The sequence below is a fragment of the Microtus ochrogaster genome, linkage group LG1 (genome assembly GCF_000317375.1).
Source record: "Microtus ochrogaster isolate Prairie Vole_2 linkage group LG1, MicOch1.0, whole genome shotgun sequence".
NCBI classification, from domain to species: domain Eukaryota; kingdom Metazoa; phylum Chordata; class Mammalia; order Rodentia; family Cricetidae; genus Microtus; species Microtus ochrogaster.
The window spans coordinates 35,017,647-35,024,360 of NC_022027.1; the positions used below are offsets into that span (position 1 = coordinate 35,017,647).

At 36.0% G+C, this 6,714-nt stretch overlaps 1 protein-coding gene across 1 annotated transcript in view; it reads left to right on the forward strand.

Moving 5' to 3' along the window:
- The window catches only part of LOC101982509 (transmembrane protease serine 11C), a 47,586-nt gene that overhangs the window by 29,884 nt on the left and 10,988 nt on the right, over positions 1-6,714 (forward strand). The window lies entirely within an intron of this gene.

Here is a 6,714-nt window from a genome sequence, read left to right on the forward strand (position 1 = left end):
TTCCTCAAATCACATCCATGGAAATAAAGAGGGTGACTGCTTCTAAGAAAAACAGAAATGATATTATTCATACTCTATTCTTGGATATCTGTTTCCTCATTAGTACATTCTAAAACACCTAATGTTACTTTTTACAAAAACATGTGGCTTGAAGTCTTGTGTTTATGATTATACATTCCTCAGGTCACCCTGTCGGGGTGGGTCTCTGCAAACACCACAGGTGGCAGAGTGATGGTCCACCTGAGGACAGGAGGAAATCTGGTTCAACATAACTAAGTAGCTGGCACAGGTGCAGACTTTAAGAGTCTGACACTGAGCAAATTATTTTAAACATATTTAAATACAATATAATTTGGAAAAAAATGTTTCCTGGTATAACACAATCCTATGTGTACCATAAGGCATGATTATATCAAAACACTTTGGACATGCTATTTCTTTCATGATGATAGGTTCTATAGATAGACTATATGTATTATCCTAAGGGCTCCATGTTTTGCCACTTCTTCTGAAAGTAAATCTGAGTATCAGAACTTTCAACTTATAAAATTCTCAACTGTCAGGCAATTCTAATGAGAGAAGAAATGACTGTAAGCTCCACTTTCCCTGCTAGATCACCAATAAGTGTGAACAGGATGGTAGAGTACTCTATACAGCTCAGGTCACATGACAGCTAAACTACATGGATGAAGAATGAGGAGGGACATTTCCACCATGAAATCCTGGCAAGCAGCAGATATATCTATCCCTGGCCAAGGCTTCATCTGGGGCCATCCTTCGAGCAGGTTGCCACTCCCCGTCTCTTTTCTATAGTTTCTGATAATTGTCTATAGAAGTTTCATTCTTACGCCATTCATCATTCAGGAGAAAGAAAATCATGAGCACACAATCAGTCCTTTTCTGGAGCAAGCTTCCCAGGGCTATCAATCTGAAGTCTAGTAGGATACAATGGTCTAGTGGATAAAATACAAGATTAAAATCCAATAATTCTTCTGTCTGCTTGAGAGCTTTCACTCTGGTCTATCGGCGTGGTGGTCCTTACTGTATTCTCACTTAATAAAATGGACTAGATACTTGTGTAATTGTTATATATAATTTATAATAGTGCTACTCTTGGTCTATCAAACTCACATTGCTTTATTAATTTAAATGAGTAAAACTGAGATGGTTTTTTAAAAAGATGTTTAAAAAGAGTCTCCTAAACACTGGGACAGTAAACAAAACTCTACTCTCTACTCCAAGCTCCCACAAAAAAACCTAATCACTTACTTCATAGGGTCTTAGTTACTTCATTTTTAAAAAGAAGAGTATGACATCACAGATTTTAAAGCACATGCAGCCAAGTCTCTTAGCCTAGAACCTAGGACATACTAAGAGTAGAAAAAATGTTGCTGTATAAAATATATCAAAAATTGTTCTTTCATTTATTTCTCTAATAACTGAATAGCAAATGTTCACTGTACAACCAGCTGAGTCTTAGGGAATATACATACATGTTTTTCATGTATGGATTTAAAGTAGCGGAACAAGTTCACTAAAATTGATTTTACAAGCCTTAGGGATGAGGTAAATTATGCATAAAGATTATTGTTCATGTAAATATAGAAGCAGCAAATCTAGCAAAGCATCCTCAAACATTTCTACACGTAATGAATACACCTAACTCAGAAGAACCAGTTCCTACAACCCTTTGTTATTATAACACTAAATCATTACAAGGTTAGAGGGTTAAGCCACCTGACATTGACTATGTAGCATAAGTACTAGAAAAAGCATTTATATATTTCTCCCCTGCTCTCCCCCAGAATTATTTCCAAACTGGGTGTGGTGGCACAAGATTTTAATCTTAGCACTCAGGAGGCAGAGGCAGGCAGATCTCTGAGTTCAATGTCAGCCTGGTCTGTAGAGTGAGTTCCAGAACAGCCAGTGCTACACACAGAAATCCTGTCTCAAAAACACAACTAATAATAATAATAATAACAATAATGTTAATAATATAGTAAATAATAATTGCTTGTAACAAAGTTCTTAACTTTATTCCATTCATTTTAATGGAAAGAAAGCTGATATCCATTCCCAAACCTTAAATTTTTACTCATTGATGTTAATATCACATTCCATTAAAGATGATTAAGCCCATAGTTAAAATTAGCTTCACAACATCCCCTATACCCCATCCTTTAGCTTTTTTAAGACAGCATCTCTTAAAAAGGAGGGTTGTGGTGAACTTGTATTCCTCTGGAATGCTAGGGCTACAGCTTTCCACCACCACACCCTGTTAAAATTTCACCTTTATTACTTTATGGCTGCTTATCTGATATTATTAAGGTAAACAGACTATGCACTTAATATTTAATATTTATGCCATTCAAATTTTTAACGTCAAAAAGAAGAGCAAATGATATTGCATATACTAAACATGAGCTTACCTACCACTGATGGACACTCTGAAGCCCGAGCCAAGATGGCAAATAGTAGACAAGAGAGATTTGCAAAACTGCAGAGCCCGGTGGAATGGCCACCTCTTTCCAGCTCTGGAAGGAAAAACCTAAAGGAAACGTGTAAGAGAAAAAGGAAGAGAATGTAAGAGAAAAAGCTTCATATAGTAAATCTTAAATAAAATGGCTTTATAAAACAGAAATACCTTTTAATGTTCACAATCTTAATGGAAGATTAAAGGCTATGATTATTACTTGTTTTTAAATAATAATCACTTCCCACACAAAAATACTGAATTGAATAAAGATGAAATATGCTAAGTGCTTGCCCTAAATCCTGATGGTTAATGAAAAACTTCAAATCATGTAGAAGTAAAAGAAAAAAATAGAACAATGATCTCTAATAATAATGATGATGATAATAATAATAATAATAATAATATAAGGATGCTGACCCTGACTCACTGTCAAGGTTCTCAGACGGCAGCAATGCTTGACCTAGTGCTCTTGAATTGGAACAGTGACTGAGTCAGGAGAAGACATATTTTCGTGAGTCTTGCTCTTGAGACAAGGAATGGCTTCCACTGTGTCAGGACTGAAATTACTGAACTAACCCATCATTTTTGGATAAATCTTTAAAGACACTTGAAAGAAAACATAATTATCAAAATAAGCTTTCTTAGCTAAGAGCCAGTTTTTAGCTCTAGCAGACACCTTTTTTCCCCCAATTCTTGACTTTGCCACACAGAAAATGTAATCAACTTTCCCAAAAGATGTAGAAGACTATGCCTCTTAACATTTGAAATAGTTTCCAGTCTAAGAATTTATTTTACAATAATATTTCTTTGCATATTTTTAAATGTAGGTTTCAGCTTAGAATTTGAAATACTTACAATTCAATAGCAAAATTATGTACTAGACACTGAAAATCATAAATATTAATAAAATAGTCACTATTTGAAGGTGACTGTGATCAGTGGGGCACAAGAGACAAATATACACAAAAATGTCCAGAATATTACATAATATTGTTATAATAAAATGACATAACAAACTGGTTGTCCTCTGATCTTGCATACGCCACCCACCCATAAAACTATCATCTGGGAAAACAGCTCATGATTGTTTTAATATTGACATTTATATCCTTGTCATCAAGACTGCTACCTGGGAATGTATGTACTCAAAAAAACAAAAACAAAAACTAACCTACTTCAGCCTGAGGAATAGCAAATGACAACATCCAACCACAGAACAACTCTCAGTCAAACTGAAAACATAAAGAAAAGCAATTATTGGGCTAGCTATGCAGGCAGGTGACCAACCAAAACCTATTACAAGCAGAGCATTCTAGTTCTGTTCAAGCATTATCCATATCCACACTCAGCTCCTTTGCTTTTTAATACAGAGCAGTTGCACCACTACGTGTGTGTTAAAACATCACAAATAAGGAACCCATGGCGGGAGATAATTTTTACATCATTAAACAATTATACTGTTTATTTTAGGTAGCAAATCCATATACACTTACGGTTTTAGAGTTTTCCAAAATCAGCCAGGTGGACATTTCTAAATGTCCCTAAGAGTATGGCTGAATGCATCTACATAGGAAAATGTAGCTCAGAGGTAGAACTGATCAACTTCTTTAGGATTTAGAATATGTAAAGTGATAAATTCCCCTAATTAGATTTAAAGTCCATATTCTATAAAATTCACATCACAAGTGGGCCTACTAATGCTATAAAAATATTTCTTATTCTCAGAACGTTATAGTTTGGTTTTCATTATCATTATCTGTTTCAGATTTCTTCTTTCAAGAGAAAATTTTTACTAGAACCAGGTTATAGAAAGGTCTTCCTTTTGTAAACCTTTATCTCTCTATCTATTTGCTTTGTTTGTTAATTGAGGCAGGTCTCACTGGGCACTGGCTAGGATTAAAGTGTTCATGCTACCTCCAAGAGCAGGAGTTTTTTGCTGTTGCCTCTTCCTCCTCCTTTCCCTTCTCCCTATCTTCCTCCTAGTTTGAGACACAATCTCACTATGAACCTTGGTTCTTGGTTTTTATACTAAGCAAGCTTCAAACTCATAGAAATCCACCTGCCTCTGTAACTTGAGTGTTAAGCTAAATGGAGGGAAGCACCATACCCAGGACAGGAGTCCTCCCTCTCTTTCCAGTTCATCCAAATTTGCTTCTCATACTTCCCAACTATGAACAGTAGTCATGGGCGTTCTGCAAGACTAACATAGAGAGCATGTTTCAAATCTAATATTCACCTCCAACCAATCATACCAATTTCTCTGGCCTTAAAATGAATTCCTTGACTCCTCCCTCAAAAGAACGGTTTTGACAGCTGTTCAAATCCTCCTTCTTTGCTTAACAACTTTTGCTCACGCGTTCGTTTCCAGGTGAGCCATTAAACCTACCACAGGAAAACAGACAGAAGTAGAGGTTATTTTTAAACTCTTGCGAATTTTCATCTCCATTTCCAACAAATTGATTCACTAAGGATAAATCTATGTCTGTGCTTTGATACCTATGGCCTTGGAGAAGACGGATGCACACTGGCTGAGCTGTTTGGCCTTTCGGTTTCTTTGTACTGTAAACTGCTCTGGTCTCGGGCTCTGAGGACTCACTCAGCCTTGGAGTGCTGCAATGGCAGCTGTGAGCCACCACTCCCAGGATTCTTCACACCCGTTCATCCATCTCCTGTTTGGCAGAGACAGAGCTATTGTTTTCGGCCACTTCCTTAATATAGCACACTGTACGGAGAGTCTCTTGGGTTACACTGTTGAAATTTGTCATTGTGAGGCCAATCCACAAGATTTCTGACCTTGGAGTGTGAGTCAGGGGACTTAAATTGCAGGAAATACAGACAGCCACAGCTATGACTCAATCCGAAAGGAAAATGACTTAAGTCATTTCTCAATTCACTGTAGCTTGTCTTCCTCATGCCCAAGTGATAACTGTCCCATTGAGCTATGGGACAGCACAACTTTTAAAAGCTAACAACAAGTCCAAGACATTTGTTTTCTTTGGAAAAGAATATATTAATAAAGAAAACTTTAAGAAGGGAAGAAACTTGTATGAATAACATAGAGCTTTAAAATTATTAGTTCTTTGAGTACAGGACAAGATTTGTCCAATCCATCTAAACGTTTATTTCTAAAAATCTTAATATGATTTTATATATGCTACCAAGCACAAAAATTCAAAACTGAACTAGACATATCATATAAAACAAAAAATAACCTCTGTGAGACAATAGCAATGGGTATAAGAAGCTACTGCAGATTTCTTGTGTAGTAGGTGTGGCCCCTTTCTTCTCTAGTCCAGCTAACTGCTAAGTGCCCTTGACTTTTGTTTAGACAGGTCAATGTCTGGTAAAGTATTCTTTTGTTTGTCTGGTTAATTGTGCAACGAAATATTAAACTGAACTTTAATTGACATGGAGAATTGGATTCTTCTTCCTTGATTTATAGAAATCAAGGACATAAAATAAATGAATATAGACATATATAGTGTTTACCTCATAGTGCAGTTGACAGTGTCTTTTAGAACTCTTAGCTAGTGAACTGACAGTTTTCCACATATGAAATTTGAAGTATGATTCATTTGTCTAATCTCTCCTCATAGTTTCTCCATGTCAATTGAGCAAATTTACAGTTATGTTAACAAATGGGATGCATAACAAAACTATCTGGTATAAATGATTTCATTCCAAATGTCTAAAATCTATACAGACATGAGAGGAAAAGCTCAAAATATGTCTCATTGCCCAAATAAATTATTTTGATACAAAATAAATGGGAAGTAGGATGGCAAACAATTGAACCATAGCACAAGAAAATATAAATTTTGAAATATATTAAAAGGACTTAACACAAATGAAACCACCGAAACTAAAACCAGAACTACTATCTGACCCAGCTGCTTACTCCTGGACACTCATCTAAAGGATCCTGTCAGCGCATCTATGTGTACTAGAGCACTGCCCATATGAGTCAAGCTACAGACTAGTCTAGGTATCCATCAAGAAATGATCAGATAATGAAAGGGTGGAACCCATAGAAAATGGAATTTTGTTCATCCGTAAAGAAGAGTGACATTATAACATTTTCAGAAAATAGACACAAGTAGAGATTATGTCAAGCAAAAATTAGCCATTTTCTCTCATTTGTGAAATTCTCATTGAAAATTTGTGCACGTGTGTGTGTATGTGTGTGTGAGTGTGTGTGTGTGTGTGTGTGTGTGTGTGTGTGTGTGTGTGTGTGTGTG